We start from the raw sequence: 19,785 nt of genomic DNA, 5'->3' as shown, positions 1-19,785 counted from the left end.
AACGGTCTATGAAACCAGTGTATGGTGCCCCATGATCACATTATCGTACACAGCTATGATTTAATTAAAAAAAAATAATTCTCGAACATTAGAGGTCTTTTTCCTGCCGTGTGCTTCTGGCATTTGTCTGATTTTCATGGTGGTTCCCAGTGTCTGATGCCACTGAAACGTGCTTCACAATTGCACCATCTTGGCTGGAGCTTCTGACCTAGAACCTGAGTGATTGCAAGGACAACCCAGGATTCTCACACTTGTAAGCCTGCTGCCTGTGGTTTACTAGCAGATATGAAATTTTAAAATAAAAAAGTAAACAGTTGACAGAGAAAGAAGGTAGGGGTGAGAGAGGATGAATATTCCTGGACTGTCCTCCCTCCCTCCCTGCACTGGCTCCCCGGGCTAGGGACCCCTTGGAAAGGAAGAATCAGTCACTCTTGTCTCTTGCCAGGGCCTCTCCTTCTCAATCCCTGGACTCGGGCACTTTGGAGTTCCCCTGCTTCCTCTTGATTGCCTAGTGTACTGGCTTCACGAAGGACAGGCTGCTTTGCATCTTTATGTAAATTTAGGACTTTGTCTGGAATGGCCACAAGTCCATTATTTCAGATTAAGCAAAAAACAAAAACAAAAGTAACCCCAAATTACCCCTGGTTGTACCTTGATGTGGCTATTTCTAACCCACGGCAAGTATTTTATCAATATTATCTATTTCTTTCATTTTGATGATTTATTACTATATTTACCATTCACCATTGAATTTAGTATTATAGATTACTGTTTGTTGCATGTGTGGCTTGTTTTTATTTTATTTTATTTTTATTTATTTTTTTTTTTTGAGACAGACTCTCAAGCTGTCGCCCTGGGTAGAGTACCACAGCATCACAGCTACAGCAACGTCTAACTCTTGGGCTTAAATGATTCTCTTGCCTCAGCCTTCTAAGTACCTTGGACTACAGGCGCCGCCCCAATGCTTAGCTATTTTTAAATTGTAGTTGTCATTGTTGTTTGGCAGGCCTGGGCTGGATTTGAACCCGCCAGAGTGTATGTAGCTGGAGCCCTGGCTGCTTGAGCTATAGGTGCTGTGCCTTTTGTTTGTTTTCAACAAATACTTTTCTACTTAGGCCTTTCTGCATCTTGGAGTAATCTTTTTTTAACCATTCTTCCTGAAAAATGCCTCTTTTAGAGGAGAGATTCCATTTGGCCCCTGTTCCTTTGGATTTGCCAAACAGATGTGGCCAAGTTGTATGTGTGGTGCGGAGACCACACAGCAAGGACTTTTTTTCTCTTGGTGCCCAAGTTGAAAAGGGAGGTCGTTTGTAGGTGATGGTTGTCAACACAGGAATTCTTTCACTTAAAAGGGAAGAGAAAGTGAATAACGTAGCATTTACTGATGTAGAGATGTTTGTGAAGATTCCACTTTACAGGTCCAGGCTCCTTAATGTTGTGTTCTGGCCACATGTCAAGGGCCCTCCTGTGGGGTTAAAAAGCCTCATCTCTGCTAGGGGTTTGAAAAGTGACAGGTGTTGCTGTCAAACGTTGATGCTCCCCTAGCTTGACATTCTTTATTGATAGACTGACCATATAACGTATTGTCTAAGCAGAGATGCTTTTGAGAGTGAAAGAGAATGATACTAAAATTATTCTAGAACAATAGCTGTAAACTGGACTGTCCCTATCAAGCCAGGGTGTGTGGTGACTGGACTTGTGTGACCACAATTTCAGTATAAAGAGGGTGAGAGGCATGCTTATGACTCCCAATGATAATTTTTTTGTGGCTCATCCCTATCTTGGATAAAATGATGTTTGATACAGTCTTAGATCCATAAAGGCGTGGACAGTTGGCCAGAAGAGTGGTCAGAAGGGCGGACCTGAGTCAGCAGCTCCTGTCAACAGTGGGCTGTTGAGAGAAAGACCAATGGCACATTCAGAGAAGCCCTTCCCCTTGGCCCTTGAGTGGCTGAGTCTCTCATTTTGTCTGTGAGCTAAATGTGAGTTGGGCTGTGAATCAGGATTTGTCATCCTTCAGGACCTGGCTTGTGTCCTAACCTTCTTTGGAAGAGCTCAGAAGGGGGTCTTTGTACTCCCCCCACCCTGGCTGAATCACAGAGGGAGGGTGGTGGGAAAGCCTTTGTCACCGTCTTCCCCTTTGGAGTGAGGGGAGAGTTTTTGGTCACCCCCTCCCCCCAAGTGGATCTGGTGTCTCAGGATGAGGCAAGAAATCCTGTTCAGCAGTTAGACCCCTGAATGAAGCCCTGGTGACTTCTTTACCCCATGTTAGAGGAATTGTTCTGCATTTGTTCTTAATTGTTCTGTGATGCCGGGTTGCAATTTAAAAAATATCTTAAAATAAAATTGTATTCTTTTTACTTTCTCTGGCTTCAGGATTCTTAGTAGTGTAAAGATTTAAACAAACAAATGAATAGCAGTGAGTGTTCAGACATGTTTACATTCTCACAATCTGGAATTCTCTACATATTTTAAATTCACTTGATTTTTGAAGACATTGGGTCAATGGGAAGAATTTGGGCAAATTACTTATTAATATAGACACGTAGAGTCCGCGCATTATATTCCCTAGTTTTCTGGCCCAACCTCTTGTAATAACCTAGATCAGGGGTCCTCAAACTTTTTAAACGGGGCCAGTTCACTGTCCCTCAGACTGTTGGAGGGCCGGACTATAGTTAAAAAAAAATAAACAAACTATGAACAAATTCCTTTGCACATTGCACATATCTTATTTTGAATTAAAAAAACAAAATGGGAACAAATACAATATTTAAAATGAAGAACAACTTAAAGTTAAATCAACAAACTTACCAGTATTTCAATGGGAACTATGGGCCTGCTTTTGGCTAATGAGATGGTCAATGTCCGGTTCCATATTTGTCACTGCTAGTCGTAACAAGTGATGCAAGTGTGCATCAGTTAGTCCCGAGACTGAGAGGAGGGGTCGAGAGACAGAGAGGAGGGGAGTCGGAGAGTGCCCGACACATTCCACACATGTGCACTGTAGCAGGACGGGCAGTGGTGGCAAAAACACCCGGAGGGCCAGATCAATGTCCTCGGTGGGCGGCTTGTGGCCCACAGGCCGCAGTTTGAGGACCCCTGATGTAGATAAAAAGCTGGTTACATGCTGATATTTTAGGTCCTTGTGGCCTGAATTTCCGAACTGATCATTACCTGCTACCTGGATCTTCCTATCCTCGTTGGATTAAGAACGATTATTTTGAAGAGTTGGGGCAAAAGCGATTAAGTGACTTTACCACTCATTTTTTAGGACTATGCTAAGAGTATTGTGTTAAATGAAAGCTGTGAGTATTCTTACTTGAATAAGGTTTTTTTGCTTTCCTAAAAATATAATCTACACTGTACTTTTGTAAGAACCTCATTTTAACTTTAAAAACTAATTAAAAAGATAGGACAGGTCTTAGAATTGTCCGATCTTTGAATATGAAAATGCAGGCAGATAGTTTTCATTTTGTCTTGAAATTTATGATTTCACTTGGCTTATTTTCTACATATGCTAACATTTAATTTTGTCCTATGAAATCCTTCAGAAAAAGTTAAGGTATAAAGAACACGCAAAAAAGTGGTGTTCATACACATTCACATTTAGGATTTTCCTTGTATCCATTGTATGGATTATAAAAAGTAACAGTGGAGTTATTACAGTACATTTTTTGGGTTTGATTTCTTCTATTCTGTATTTCTCAGGCCCTTTTAATGGGTCCCACAGCTAACATTACAGCCGTTTTCTTAAATAATAAAAGGCATCTTATTTAAAGGGTATAGACTGAATGTTGGTATTTTCCACAGATACTGTATTTTTCTTGTATGCCTTAAAATGTGTTAGAGGAGAAGCCCTTCCAGATACTGGTCTGGTTGAAGTTCTGGTAGTGCTTCCCTAAAGGTTTTGGCGTTTGTTGAACTCGGGATTGGAGTGGGCTGCTTCCCCCCAGCACAGACACATGTGTGCAGGGAGTTATCTGTCACCATCTCTGTTGCTCTGCCCAGGAGATTCCTGTACTGGCCCTTAGGACCTTGGAGCCATTCTGTGCTCTGTCCAGTCTCAGGATCTGCGATTGTCCTTGGGCCAGGTTGTGAGCGGCTGCAGGCAGGCCTGCCATCTGGCGTGGAGCGTTTCTGGCGGGTGCTGTCTGTGAGACGGCGCGTGGGACCTCACGGAGGACCCAGCTCTGCAGTTGCCCAGGGCAGCTGTGCTGCAGAAATCCCTTGCTGAGGGCTGTGTCAGTGCCCTCTGAATACTCTGGTTTTCCACTTCTTGCTTTGCTCACTATGGACCAACAGCAGGGATCTGCAAAGACTTATTAGAGCAGTGTTTGTCAACCTTTTTTTATCTCATGGCACCCTGGAACTTATAGTTGAACTTCTGTGACACACTTAAATTATGTTGATTTAAAAAAAAAAAAAGAGTAAAAATATGCTGTGCTTTCAACTTCTTTCAGGAAGAATTTAATTAATGATCTTCAAAAATTTCGAGACACACCTAAGATCCTCTCTTGGCACACCAGTGTCCAGCATATGGGTTGAAAATCACTGGGTTAGAGGACTGTGGCCAAGTCAGGATCTGAGTGGGTGGTGAGAGGAGTAATGGGCATAGGAGAAAGACAAGAAAGTTGGAAGAGAAAGTTCCATGCTCTGGCCTTGGCAGGTAAGACCCTGCATCCCACGGGCTCATTATGAAGGGTTCTGGCTGATGTTTACTGGGTGACCACTCTGTGTAGGATAAGAACGGAGGGGTCCATCTTCCAGGGTTTATATCCTCATGGAGTCTACTACTCAGCCTTTCCTGCAGTGTATCTCACTTGATTCCCCTATTGTGCCCCCCCCCCCCACCATGTCCGGATACTGTTCTTGTTCGTTTCTTAGATAAGGAAACTAAAGCTTTGAGACATGTGCCACTTCCTTGGGTTGTGGACACAAGGCTTGTAAGTATAGATGCCCGGGGTCTATGCCTGGCTCTAACTCTGAACTTAATGTGTTTTTCTCTTGGTACTGTATTGCTTTAAGTTTCAGAGTTCCTTCTAGCTGAGCTCTCAAATCATGGGGTTTGTGTAGGGGGGGATGATTCAGGGATGTGGAACAAAGTGTGTGGTATGTACCTGGAGGCTCCATCTGGGTAAGGCGGCGCAGAAGAGAGGAGATTTTGGGTATCAGACAAGTGGTGGAAGAGCGTGGTTCAGGGCCGGAATGAAAACAATGGCCAAAGACCTAGTGGGGGGGACCCATCGGTATCCAGAGTGTGACTTGGCGTTTACCGGGACGCAGCCTGTCTGCCCCTGGCCGGTGCAGATCCACACACCCGTGACTTCGTCTGACGTCCTCAGCCTCCATCTCTGCGTGTCTAGAGCGAGCGTGCGGTTGTTGCCTCACGGAGCTGCGTTTGAGCTCAACGCTGAAGTTGAAATCCCTCTGGGGATTTCCCGTATCATTCCTGCTGTGTATTAGCACATTTTGGTTCATGAACTTTGGACTGTGTATAAATTTTAATGTTTACAGCCTTTTAGGGAAAGTTGTTCAGTTTTGGCTGCGTTTTCAAGAAATGACGCCTGGTTTCCTCTTTCCAGTCATGTCCTTAGCAGTTTTCTAGGGCTCATGGCAATCACACAGCTTAAAGGTTTAGTAACTGGAACACATACCCTTAATTTTTACCAAAAAAGGCCCGGGGTGGTTTCTTACAGCATGGAGCAACAGAAAAGGTGGGTGGAAATAATTGTTAGAGTCAGTTTTGTAAATAAATAGTAGTAGATAACAATTTCTTCAGCCCAAGAGAAAGCAAGTAGACGAAGCAGCTGTGAATTGGGGTGGCTTTGTCCTTGTTTCCTGAGGTTCATAATTTGAGGGCCATGAACTTGGTTATGGTATCTGTTACCCCCTGAAATTACATGCAAAGAACGTGCGTGTATGTGTGTGTCTGTGTAGTTGTGCACATTTTCTTAGACAGCAGTTGAAAGTATAATTCGAACTAACCTTACGAATAACTGCCATAGGCCAGAGAGACACCTCCAACTGGAAGGGAAAGAAATTTCCTAAATATAAATATATAACCTTTTATTTTTAATCACCTTGTGCTCTATTTTTAGTCTCATCTGTTCTTATCCCTCCACCTCCACACTCTTCAGAGGTTGAAATCTCTTTCTGTAAAACTTTATCAGTTTATTCTAATTTTGGCCTTTGGTACCTCACGTCCAGAATCGCAAAAGCTCCTTTTGCTGGGCTTTTGAAAAACTCACTGACAGTGGTCCTGCCCCGGCATAAGCCCTTTCCCAGCCCCACTTCCCTCCCTGTTCCTCCTCTGATGCTTCCACCCGAGTGCTGGTGTGGATTCCCACCTTGGAGCTCTCCAGAGTGTCCAGTCCTCCTTTTCCTCTTTATTTATTTATTTTTCACATAGGTCCTTCCTGACTTGTATTTAAGAAGTTAATGTTTTTGTTTACAACACACCCTACAGGAATCTGGGGTCATTGTGACAAAGGGCAGCACAAAACTTGTGGCCTCCTGTAAACAAATGCCTTACTTGTGGGGAGGGAAAAAAAAACAACAGAATTGCTTAAGCCCAAGAGTTTGAGGTTGCTGTGAGCTGTGAAACCAAGTTTGAGGTTGCTGTGAGCTGTGAAACCACAGCACTCTACCCAGGGCAAAGCTTGAGACTGTCTCAAAATAAATAAATAAGTAAATAAATGAAATAAGAAAAAAAAAAGAAGTTAATGTTTTGTATGTTAAACATGAATTTCCACATGCCATTGAATTTCATGTTATTAATTGCAGTTGTTTTTGTTCAAATCTTTGGATAGGGCTCCTCCAATCCCCATCTAACACAGTAGTGATGTTACTGAGCTCTGCGGCCTGGGGTTTGGTAAATGGGACTTCTCTGTCTTGTTACTCAGGAGGGGCTCCTGTGAAGTGGGCAGGACCACTGCCTGGTCTTTGCTGTCTTTGTTACCTGACCTGCAGGGTTCAGGGAGAAGTGAATACTCACACATTAGTCTACCAGGTGGCCACTTTGTACTTCTGGCGTCTTTCTTAACTGAGGCAGCACCTTGGCTCCCTGGATCTTGGTGCCTCCTTAGATCGTTCTTTAGAGATGCTTCCACCTTGGGACAATTTATATCTCATGGAAATTGTTGTCAGAGTGGGGGTGATAATAGCAAAGTTTTGGAAATGATCAGTTTATCATGTACAATGCAGTTTCTTCTTCCTTGCCCATAGATATGGTAATAAGTCTCCCCTGTAATAATAGAAGCATGATTAAATGATGGTATAAATTCTATGCCTTCACCCTCCCCCTCCCTCCCCTCCCTCCATCCCTCCCCCTTCCCCCTATTCTTAGGTTATAACTGGATTATAGCTTTCATATGAAAGCCATAAATTAGTTTCATAGTAGGGCTGAGTACATTGGATACTTTTCCTTCCATTCTTGAGATACTTTACTAAGAAGAATATGTTCCAGCTCCATCCATGTAAACATGAAAGAGGTACAGTGTCCATCTTTCTATAACTTGTCTTAATACAATAACTAAGAAAATGCCAGGAAGGCTATGTCAACCAGTGTGATGAAAATGTGTCAAACTGTTTATAAAACCAGTGTATGGTGCCCCATGATCGTATTAATGTACACAGCTGTGATTTAATATTAATAAAAAAAAATTCTACACCTTCGTTTGGTTAAGGATTAAAGTATAAAAATTTGTGTGGAATTTACATGCGGAGGCTTGGTATGTGAGAAGACGCCATTAATCCAAAAGAACAGGTAATATGCTTGGTGAACCTTTTCTCTGATTAAATCTTATGATATTTTCTTTTTCTTTTTTTCCCCACAAAACTGTGTTTTATTTTCTTTAAAAACTTTGAAGACAGGGTCCATGGTGACCCCCAGGAATGCCTGTCTGTGCAGAAGGCTTATGGGGGGGTGGGGAGGCTGGCAGGGAAGGGAGCAGAGGAAACCCAGGCCAGAGCTGAGGGAAGCTCAGGAGGCTGCGATGGCACGCTGCCTGGGGGAAGGACTGATGAGGGCATCCTTCTAAGTGGAAACAAGTTGCTCTTAAGATGCCTTCCTCCATCAGTGTACATTTTGTTTTTCTTTCTAAGATGTTAGCATTTAAAAATTAACTTACTTTCGGGCGGCGCCTGTGGCTCAGTCGGTGGGGCGCCGGCCCCATATGCCGAGGGTGGCGGGTTCAAACCCGGCCCCGGCCAAACTGCAACCAAGAAATGGCCGGGCGTTGTGGCGGGTGCCTGTAGTCCCAGCTACTCGGGAGGCTGAGGCAGGAGAGTCGCTTAAGCCCAGGAGTTGGAGGTTGCTGTGAGCTGCGTGAGGCCACGGCACTCTACCGAGGGCCATAAAGTGAGACTCTGTCTCTACAAAAAAAAAAAAAAAAAAATTAACTTACTTTCTCCCGACAGGTGAAGAAGTGCTCCTAGGGTATAAATTTGGACTTTGGATTTTTAACAAAATTCTTCCTTGCTTTTCTAGAGGATTAATTAAGAAGGAAAATCGGAGCAAATACCGCTGAGAAGTATGTATGTCTAGAATAGGGACGGCAAATACGGACGTTTGTGTCCCTGTCTCCAGCGCCTGGCCGGGGACATATGTCCTTTGTGGCACCCTTCCTCAGAGCCAGGCCAGTTGCCCCCTGGAGCTGGGGAGGTGGGGAGTGTCTCCGTAGGGCTCAGCAGGATGTCTGCTCCTCGCTTGCACGCAGGTCTCACTCCTTATCACCAGCTCTGCTGTGCTCCCGGGTGTTTACAGGAGCTGCAGTCTTCTTTTTCTTTTTTTAAATCATAGCTGTGTACATTAATGCATTTATGGTGTGCAACGTGCTGCAGTCTTAATAAGCCTTCCTTCAGTGCTACCCTGTTTCCCCGAAAATAAGACAGTGTCTTATTTTAAGGTGTGTTCCCAAAGATGCACTAGGTCTTATTTTCAGGGGACGTTTTATCTTTCCTGTAAGTAGGTCTTATTTTTGGAGGATGTCTTATTTTCGGGGAAACAGGGTAGTTCTGCGGTGCTTGTGCTGTGCTGTGAGTAGTCGTTTTTTGCCACGTGTCATATCTCCCCATCAATGAGAGTTTGATTTAAACTGGATGCTTTCTCTAATAGTAATTATGCAGTAAATTTCAATAACGAAAACATGTCTTTGGAGACTGGTTTTTTTTAAAAGGATGTTTGTTTAAAAGGCGTTATTTTTAAAAGTATTCTTTCAAAATACTTAATGTCCCCTAAAACTTTAAACAATTTATTACTTGAATATTTTTTCTTTGACCAAAACCAAATTAAATAACCCCACCCCCCTGTACCCCCCCCAAAACACTAAAGAATTTGTAAATAATTATGAAGAGATAGAGGGAGGGAAAAAATTCAGGAATGTTACTTGACTGTCGGGTTCTCAGTTTTTCCCCCCACATAATGGGCTTGGTTCAGAGTTGGGCTGAACAACGTTTTTTGTGCTGTGCTCTGTCCCCAGTTGCTGAGGAGGCACGGGGCGCACAGCTCCAGCTGCCTGGCTGTTCTGGCTACACCTTCGGGGTCTCTGGAGGTTGTTTGTTGGTGTTCTGGGATCTTGAGCGGCACTGCCAACTGTTAATCTTTCACAAACAGTGACTGTTTTATTTTGATTTTATTTTCATGGTAACTGTGCTCTTTTTTTTTTTTTTAATTACCCAAGAGAACATGGCTTCTAAGGGAAAGATGGATCCCAAATGTTACAAATACACAGCTTGTCATTTCAGCTCTCTGATGAGTGGCTAAGAATTTCTTGAGGAAAACTTCTGGTTGACCTTGACTTGAGACCTGGTTGACCTTGACCTCAGACCTCCTAACCCCCAAGGAGCAGTGTCCCCAAGAATTCTGTTTGTTCAGATGGTAGAGTCCCCTGTCCACTGAAAATCAGTTAGTAACCAAATGCCTTCCAGAATTTATCCTGTGGGGATTTCAAGATGTTTTTGTTCAAAGAGCTTGCTGCTCGCTGTAATAACAGCGATTATGGTTCAAGAGTTGAAGGGAATACTGGGCAGTGTGTGTGTCCTCTCAACAAAAACCCAACCAACAACTGCCTGAAATGATGTGTGTAAGGCTGCGAGGCTGATGTTGCACAGTTTGTGTCCATAGAGTCACAGTTTCAGTTCCGTGCCCTGTGCTCTACTGAGGCTTTGAACGTACATGTGTATGTGTGTGTGTATGAGTGTGTGTGTGTTGGGAAAATCATAAGGTTTCAGTGTGCTGGAAAAGTGATTGCATTTGCTTCCTATTAGCTCTGCATCTTATTAGTTCAGGGCTTCCTTGGTATGGAAGTCTCGTCTCCCTTGCTAATTGTTTAAGTCCCCACATGACCATCCCAATGTTCTTAGGGGAAAGAACACATTTCAGCATCGTGGCTGGAGATGAAGTCTCATTTCAGAGCACTTATTCTGACATGTTTCTTTCAGTTCGTACTACATTGGATAGTTCTTGGTGTTTCCAGAAAAACATTTGGTCAGCAGGGCTGACACCTGCTGGGTGCTGCGCCCAGATCCGTCCTGGCCCTCTGTGCCTGACAGTGATGGTTGTACATGGGCCTCCTCAGGAGTGACGCACCTATGGTCCTGTGGATGTGCCCTGTTGCTTTGGGTCGTTCACCATTTTTATTTAATAACGCTCGTTTGTAATTTAAATATTTAACATCTTTTTGGGAACCGTTTTGTCCTGTTGAAGAGTATAGTGAAGTGACAAATAGAAATAGGAGAGCTTTGGGAGAAAGATCCTTGATTTTAACCTGAAATTATTTGTAGTGGAACTTGCGTGATTTTAGTCATGTTTTTGAAGTTAAGAACTTCTGCTCAACGAACTTCAAACTTTTTTGCCCAGGGTTCAGGATGTAGGAATTTTACACCTGGGATTTCTATAGTTGAAGACCTTCATGGTCAGGACGTGATGCCGTTTCTGTGAATTCCAGTGAGTATAAGACTTACTCTGAGAATGCATCAGTGTTTTCATGAGCCCAGTATTTACCCATATCAGTGTTTAAGGTGAGGATTAATTGTAGGTGTTGTCACTTTCTGAAGTATTTGTATATCTTACAGTGGAGATGTTTACTTCACTGAAGCCATCTCTGCTCCCTCCAGTAAAAAGCTACTATTAAATCCTCAGTGTGTTTTATAATCTGTAGCATCCTGAGTCAAGGAAGTAAAAATTAAATAAAAAAAAAAAGAGGGCGGTGCCTGTGGCTCAAATCCCATATGCCGGAGGTGGTGGGTTCAAACCCAGCCCTGGCCAAAAACTACCCCCCGCCGCCCCGCACCCCCCCCCCAAAAAAAAAAAAAAAGATTTCCTGAAGTACTTTAGAGAAAAACTCAGCTCTGGAAAAGAGTTTCCAAGGGCTAAGTAGAGCTTGTTGTGGCAGGTTAGGCGTAAGTGAAATTATGGTGGAGGGAGGGAGTTTCTGGAGTGGCTGGATTTCCCTAAAATTTAAGTGGACTGCCATATCTCTAAGGCATGTTTTAGTGATTCTGAATCCCGAACTCTGGGCCTTTCCACGTCCCTTACCACGTTAAGCACCTCCATCCCCTTTCTCTCTGTCTTTTTCTTCCTGCCCTTTACACAGGCTAATAGTGTTTGTAGCCCAAACAGTTAAAGTTATAGGGGATTATAGGAGCACTTGGTCCTTTTTTTTTTTTTTTCCCCACCTAAATTGAGTCTGAAGACAATTGATGTGAACTGAGAAGAAAATACATAGAGACATGTTTTTCCCCATCCCAAGTAGAGTGGACACCCTCTGCACAGCTGTCAGGGAAGACGGGCCCAGGACGTGGTTATGGAACATGGCAGCCACAGGGGTCTGCTGACTCTGAGCGGGCTTCCCGGCCCGGGTTGGCTGCCACACACACCAGCACCAGCACTGGGAAGGCCCCAGGCCCCCTTCCCCTGTGCTTGGGCAGAAGTGGCTCCCTGACTAAGGAGAGGAGGGGGAGTGTTCTCATGCCAGAGACCTCGGAAAGGGTGGGAAGGGGCAAAGGTAAGTGGATAAAAGGCCAAATTAGTAGGAGGCTGGTGGGTGAGTGACTTCTGGGCACACAGATGATGTTTAAAATATTTTGAAGTTGATTTAAGTGATGAGAAACAGGCCTGCCTGAATTTGTCTGGTTTATGGTGTCAGTTTGCATAACAAAAATTTAAATTAAATATTATTTTCTTCCTGCCAATTGTCAAATTCTTTGCTTATTTCAAGTAAGTTTTTAAGCCTTGCATTTAATAAATGGCACAGTTTTGTGTGGCCTTGTCTAAAATTATGGTCAAAAAGTTTGTGGGCAATGAGCACTTTTAGCAAGTGATAGAATTTCCTGCTGCGTTTGATAGCTTATATAGCGCTTGTCCATAGGTCTTTAAATTGCACTTCCCAAGGTGATTTGGTTTGGCAGTAGGGGAGGTGGTGGTGTTGTGTTTATATTTCACAGGTATTTGTAATGTTTCAACAGAACAGAGCGCACTGGGGACACTTGGGGACTAATGCCATGGTGCCGTCTGTAGAAAGTCTAACTGCTGTGTTCCCCTCTAGCTTGTCCCTCTAAAAATGGGTTGACTCCTTTCCCTGGAAGTAGATAGCTGTGACTTCTTGGTGACTCGTGGGAGCCTCTCAAACCTTCCCAGTTTGAGAACTGTCCAGTTATGGGAGGTGGAGATGAGGAGGGGGCTGCAAATGTGGGCCTTTTCAATTTCCAGTTAGAGAGAACCTTTTTGCTGATCTGAGTACCTCGGCCTTGTGAAGAACTGGAGGGAGGACTGATACCCTCTTGTGCCTTAGGAAATGTTTTCAGCATATTCTAGGTAGCTTGGGACCAGGGTGTTTTAAATAGCTTGTTACATAGACGTTTAAGACAAATAGCATTCCTGAGTAGTGTTTAGAAGTTGACTAGATTTATGAGACTATGCTGGAAAATAAATTGCAGATTCGAGTCAAGTGTGACATTTTAAACCAGCTTTTGGTCTTTAAAAACCACTTTGCCTGAGCTGGACACAACTAGCTTCTCCCTTGTTTTTCTTGCCTAGTCACCAGCCTTTTGAGCTCTAGGCTGGCCTTCCCAACATTCAAACATATTCCTTTTTTAGAAATAAAAGTACCTGGCCTCTATGATACATGACTGTGAGTCATCCAGTAGATATTAAAGAACTATAAAAACATGCTTCAAGATAGTTTTCCACTTTGTTCCAGAGCACAGTCTAAATTTGGACTCATTTGGAATTGAAGTGGAAGGCTGGATCCTTGGTGCCCCAAAGAACATTCTGATTGATGCAGTCTTTGAGTTGCTGTGGGGGTGGGCCAGGGCAGCCTCCTCTGGGCAGAGGCACTTGGGCCTGCTTGCCTTCACCTCTGAACGAGTTGCCCTCCTTTTTGCCAGTTTCTAATGATTGAGACCCTTGAGCAGGATGCTCAGTGGTTTTGCCATGGCAGTGTTGAACCAGTACCTTGTTTGCGTGGTGGATAAGCCCATGTCTATAGACAGTGGTATATTATTGCTTAGTAATATTGGGGCACATTGGACAGAGCCTGAGTGCTTGGTGATATGAAGATTGCAAATGTGGGAAAGTTGTGAGATGAAATGTGACCCGTCCACAACAGTCTCAAGTGATGAGCAGGGACCGGATTCTAGTGTTTTGTACAATGCCAGTTTTGGGGGTCTGTCTTTCTTCCATGTCTAATTATGGTGTCAACTACTATAAGTTGGTAAGTCCTGGAATGTAGTATGTCTCCGCATCCCCATTTCAAAATGCAGTGTATAGTATTAACAAGACTGCAAATCTAATGCCCAGGCAGCAGATAACATGAAATAAGAATTTTAATAAAAAGTGGAAGTTGCTGAGTGGTTATTTTGTTTTGTTTTGTTTGGGGTTTTTTGGTGGTTTGGGCTTTAAGGTACAGAGAGAATTGCCATTCCCCTATGTTGCCATGAAATTGTAAACGTTTGCGTTGTGGCTTGGCTTCATTTTTATTCCCTGTAGTCTCAAGCATGTTACCTGGCTTGTAATTGGCTCTTAGTTAAGGTCCACCTTTGATTGTATGTTTTTGAAAATCATTGTACCCAGGAGTGTATACTGGATTTACAGGCAATCTTATTTAATCTAAATAAGTTATATTTCTTCTCTTCTTAGATTTTTGAATTTATGAGCTAAAGTGAACATATGTAATAGGATTTGATATTTGAATTTTTAGTTTAAGTGGATTTGCATAGAACTCCAATTGAATAAAAAGGCGATAGGTGATCTGAATGTTTGTTTTATATGGAGTGCTTTAAGTGGTTCTTTAGGTATTACATTTTGTGGAGTTTCCTGATTAGTCAAGTGATGCATTTGCTTATAAAACAGTGACAAATGTGAGCGATGGGGGGTGGAATTATTAAAATAATAAAAGGCCTTTCTTACAGGGACTAATATAATTTGTCATTGAAGTTTTTATTTGTTCTGTCCCTGAGCCAGTCTTTATTTAGTTGGGAGCAGACTCTGTTCTGTTAGACTCCATGATCTGGCTCTGCTTTTTCTCATTATTATAACCTCCCTTTTCTCCTGGCCATCCAAGAAGTTAGTCATTGAGGTGGACTGTAACTTTTGATTGTGAACATAAATTTTATAAAATCACTAGCTTTTTATTTGCAACATCTGCCAAGTTGCAAAATAAAACTTCGAAAAACATTTTTGTGAAAAGGACAGGTCGTGCACTTGTTGAAGCTCTGGCGTGAATGTTTCCTGATGCAGCTTTCAGTGGTCTTAGGATGTCACGACGGCAGCCAGCTCTGCAGCATGCGCTGGTCTCATTTCCCACGTTGTTTATGTAATAAAGATAATAGTCTTTCCATTTTACAGATGAGGAAACTGAGGTACAGAGAGATTGGTTAAGTAGCCTAAGCTATAGAGTTAAGAAATGGGATGGTTTGAACCTACCTCTTGGTCCATGTTCTCAGCCACTTAGCTGTAACTGCTGTTAACTAAATAATAGACACGAGTATAAATTAACACCGTTTGCTTTTTATGTGGCCTATAAAACCAAACCCATTTGGTTTTTTTCCATGTTTTATACAGAGTGTAATGTTACGAACGTGTTTCTATTTTTGAGTGATTTCTCTGTTCTTATTTTCTTTTCCCTGCGTCATTACTGATATCCACAAGTGAGAATCGGAAGGGAACAAGATGAGCCCACACATTATAACTTTTGGTTTTGTGCTTTTTTCCTCCTTTACTCATTGATGCTTTTCAGCTTTCTCACTGTAGTTCTTCACCAATTTCCATGTTTGCCCCATGGCTCAAATCCCGTGTTGTAGTGTAGTTTCATGCTTTTTAGCCTAGGAACTTGGGAATAGAGAGAATCCAGTGATGTAGTTCAAGTTGAAGTACTATGAAAAGAACCTTGGTGTGCATGTTAAATATATTTTTAGCAGTTGAGCTTTGGCTCATTATAGTACAAATGTTTTTCCATGAATAATTCTTTAATGTTGGCCTTGAGTTTTTACTACAGATGTTGTAAGTTTGGCTATGATTCTCCCTTGAGAAACTCATACAAATTGCTGGTTTGGTATAAGAATTATGGAACCATATTACTTTTGAATTGTACTTATTTCTATTTTTAGTACAGAAGCTATTTTTCATGTTGTAGTGTTATAAAAATGTATCTACATGTAAAGTTACTCTTTTTAAACTTAAATTTTAATAAGTAAATGACTGCTACTTACTTGCAACATTTGTCTACTTATGAATACATGCAAATTTTGGGCGTCTGCTTCTGTGGTTTGAAGCACCTGATACTTACAATGCCATATTAATTATCAGATTTTGAATAAAATCACTGGCATAAATATAAGTGGAATAGTTCTGAAATTTTTATCAGCTTTGAAATATCCAATATTTCTGAAAAATTACATTGGGGAGGGTAGGGAAAGGGTTAATCCTGAAAGTTGTAAAGATAGCTGTTCCTCTTTACCATGAAGTCGGTGTGTGGCAGGGTATAATGTGTCAGATAATTCTCATCTTACGCTGTACATGTGACCATAGCACTGGATACGTTCACATGTAAGTTCATGCCTTCGGGATGTGTTTTGTACTGTTTTGTGCTGTTTCTGCCAGTCTAAGCTTTACAGAGGCCCATAGTTCATTTGGCTTTATAAAAAGATGAAGAGCTGCTTGTTCTGAACATCATCAGAAGACCATTCATATCTGGTACAGATAATTAGCCTATTTTAGTCAACAGAACTAGTTTGCATAGTAGATAGTAAATGGGCCTGAAGAGACAACTTCCAGGTTTTTTTTTTTTAATTAAATCATAGCTGTGTACATTAATGTGATCATGGGGGAACTTCCAGGTTTGAACTAAAATAGGCTACTGATTTTTGAATAGAAAAAAAGACCTATTCCAAAGGGATTGCTTCCTTAATCCATATTGACCCATTGCTGACAGGGCCCTACTGGGGTGGCAGGTGCAAGGGTGATGGGCTGCATGGACAGATGGTCCAGCTAGGGGGCAGGAGCCTTTGTGTAAGGAAAGCTGCCATAGGCGAGACAGGTAATATCAAATTCTAGCAGCCTGACCAAAAAGACTCTCTAAAGATCAACCACACATGCAAAAATTGAAAAACTATTTTTGGTGAACTCATGTGTTTATAAGAGGTCATTTACAAAATATGTGTGTGCAAGATGAGTCTATTCCTTTAAGAAAGCTGAGTCAGTCCAAGGGGGCAGTAGAGTTAGCACAGGGAAACGTCATGCTTGTGGCCGTAACTGCCTGTTTAATAATTCAGGCACATGAAATCCATTGTAAATATTGCATATTTGAAGAGGGACTCAGATGCCTGGGACAGTCAGTCACTTGGAGAATTTCTAGTCCTTTGCAAACACCTGTCTCCTTTATCTTAGAAAAGCTCACTAAAGTTTTAAAAATGTCTCCTTAAAACGAAGTCAGTGGTTGGCCTAGTCTACTCAGAAGTGTCTCAGGACAAATTTACATACACGTCCCTTCATTTGACACCTGTGGCTTTTAGGAAGGAACACAGATAACACTGTTGCATAGTCACTTAATCAGTTTCTATCCACACAAGAGCTTCTAGGATTTCCCTCATGCATTAGGTAACCAGACCCTCCCCTGAGATTGAGATATATATAATTAATTCACTAGCCTAGCATGTCCTCAGAAGGGGGCAGAGGCAGGAAGAACAGCACAGCCTCTGGGGCTGCAGCTCTGGAGTCTCCTTGTCCTTGTTACATTCCTCAGTGCGGAGGACAGAGCTGAGCCAGCACCCTGTGCATGGGGCCGCTGCGGCTGGGTCTCACCTAGTGATATTTAAGGTTCTGAAATTGTTTATCAGAAAGGCCAATTTGACCTACTTGGTGCACATGTATATTACATACAGGAGAACCTCCATAGCTGACCGCCTCCCTACACTGACCACCTCAAGTTGACCTAATTTTCATAGACCAGATGTGTGCGCCACATGTACCTATCAGTAGAGTAGGCCTAGTTCCTTCTGTTGGCCACCTCCCATGGGTGGTCAGCTTACAGAGGTTCCACTGTGTGTGTGTGTGTATACACACACACATAATATATATTATATATTGTGTGTGTGTGTGTATACACACACACACATAATATATATTATATATTTAGATATACGAGGTCGATTTGTGAACTCATCCTAGAAAAAGTGCTGCATACTGGATTGTTAAATGTCAGCATGGTCATCTTGGGAAGCTGTGCACGGATGCGAGTGCCTGGTCCACTCTTCACAGCAATTTTAGAACTCTTTCTGGGATGGCCTATTGTCCTATGGGTCTGACAATTAAGTTCTAGAATTCATCCTACAAATATTAATCAGTGAGGTATATAGCTCTTTTTCTAGGATAAGTTCACAAACGTAATTGTCCTACCTTATATTTACAGCATTCTACATTCATAAATATTTACATGATTTTTCTAAGAATTAATAAGTTAATACCCCAAATAGCTTGCTGGCCGTGCAGCGTACATGTAGTATTTATTCTTTTACCCCCTTTTTTTTAGAATGGACATGGCAAACTGTTCACTTATTTTCATCACAAACGTATAGAAGATAATCTGTAATATTTTCATAGAGAAATGATTAAAATCAGAGTTGAAATGAGTAGGGAAGTTGGTTCAGATAATAACATAGATGGTAATCTGGACTTAGAGTTAAGTCACGGTTAGGAAAGTTACACACTGGAAAAGATAAATTATTTGTAGCGAGTTCTTGTTCTTAAAGTATCTTCCTGAACCCAGTAGTTCTTCCTTCACCATGAAATTCTGACTTTGTTGATTAGCCTTTTTATATTCAATAACAACCCTAAGTAGCTCATTTGTTTTTCTAGTTTTCTCTTTTGTTTTTTTGCACCAAACATAGTGGGGGATATTGGCATACCAAAGGAGAAAAAAGTGAAAGGAATTGAGAAAGAGTGCTTCATCTATCTGCAGGAGATAGTGTGGTTGTGTTGTAAAGAGGTGGACCATATTTTGCACCCATAGTGGTGATGACAGTAATAAAGATTGCTTGTATTTTTTTTGAGTGATATGTGAATTGTCTTATTCATACACGAAAGAGGTGCCCCCAGCAACTTCTTGGAAGCCTAAAGTAGGTTACCAAATTATTTGTTTTACAGACCAGAGTATTTTTGAGAATAAGAGAAAGTGCTGCTGATCACTGTGCTGGGACAACAGGTGTAAACTAAACTGCCTGCAAGACAGCTGATGAGAATCTAACAGGACCCTGCTTACTCAGGGAGTGTCTGTGAACATTGACAGGGAAAGTGCATCAGCTCCCTGACTTTGGGTCACTGTTAAACTGGACTAAAATTCTACACAGATGTTGTCCATTCTCAGTGCTGAATGATGAATGCCCTTACAGTCAAAGTTCTTAGATCTTTAGTGCGGCATCACTTTATTTTTGTGATGACTTATAATTCAGAGATGATTACTCTGTAAGGCGTAGTTTACTTTTGAAGATACAGGAGTGATTTTAGTTAAGGAGAAATACCGTATATGGCATTGTTCTTTCCTAACAGCTTAAGAGATTCGGAGGACTCTGGGTATTTAAAAAAGGCTTCTGTTGGTAGCTGGATTGAAATGGAGACCCTGCTGGATACAACTCAGAAATCTGGTGATACTTGCTCTAATTACGAGAGTTTGGATTTGGAAAGTTTGTCTGAAAACCTGAATTTCCTCGGAGCTTTCATTAGTGATGATTTTGAATTCCTGTTTATTGTGTGATACATGATTTTGATGAGAATATTTTCATGCAGTCATTAGAATGATATATGTATGATGCAGCAGAGTAATATTGTAATAATTATATATAGTCACCCAGAGGGATATCACTGTAAATAAGTGAGGCAATTCACAAAACACTATTTGCTTCCATTTTTTTGTTTTAGGAAGAATGTACCTTTGGACACACACACAGATAAAATAGTGCAAGGATATTTCTACTAAATTTAACTGCTTCTTTGAGAATTGGTGTAATTTAAATTTATTTTCTTCTAACTGCTGACAAATTGACATATTCTGTTTATGTATACTTTCAAAATATGAAAACATAAAAATTAACCTGTGTGCTATTATAGAATTGGTGGCGTATTTTCTGTATGTTCAGTATAGTATTTTCAGGTAATGGAGTTATTCATTATCAACTCTTTCTCATGGTTGAAAATAAGAGATATTAATAAATACGTATTGTTGAGAAAATGCTTTGTAACCAGTTAGACAGTCGCTTGGTTGGTGAATGTTGTATCAGGTCTATCATGTTCTG

At 41.7% G+C, this 19,785-nt stretch overlaps 1 protein-coding gene and 1 pseudogene across 5 annotated transcripts in view; both read left to right on the top strand.

Moving 5' to 3' along the window:
* The window catches only part of TRIO (trio Rho guanine nucleotide exchange factor), a 351,013-nt gene that overhangs the window by 30,497 nt on the left and 300,731 nt on the right, over positions 1–19,785 (top strand). The gene's annotated exons all lie outside the window — the stretch shown is intronic.
* Positions 6,419–6,536, top strand: LOC128593416 (uncharacterized; annotated as a pseudogene).

Source organism: Nycticebus coucang, chromosome 1, assembly GCF_027406575.1.
Source record: "Nycticebus coucang isolate mNycCou1 chromosome 1, mNycCou1.pri, whole genome shotgun sequence".
In the NCBI taxonomy this organism is placed as follows: domain Eukaryota; kingdom Metazoa; phylum Chordata; class Mammalia; order Primates; family Lorisidae; genus Nycticebus; species Nycticebus coucang.
Note: the sequence above shows the minus strand (reverse complement) of the source record. Positions and strands in the feature narration are given on the sequence as shown.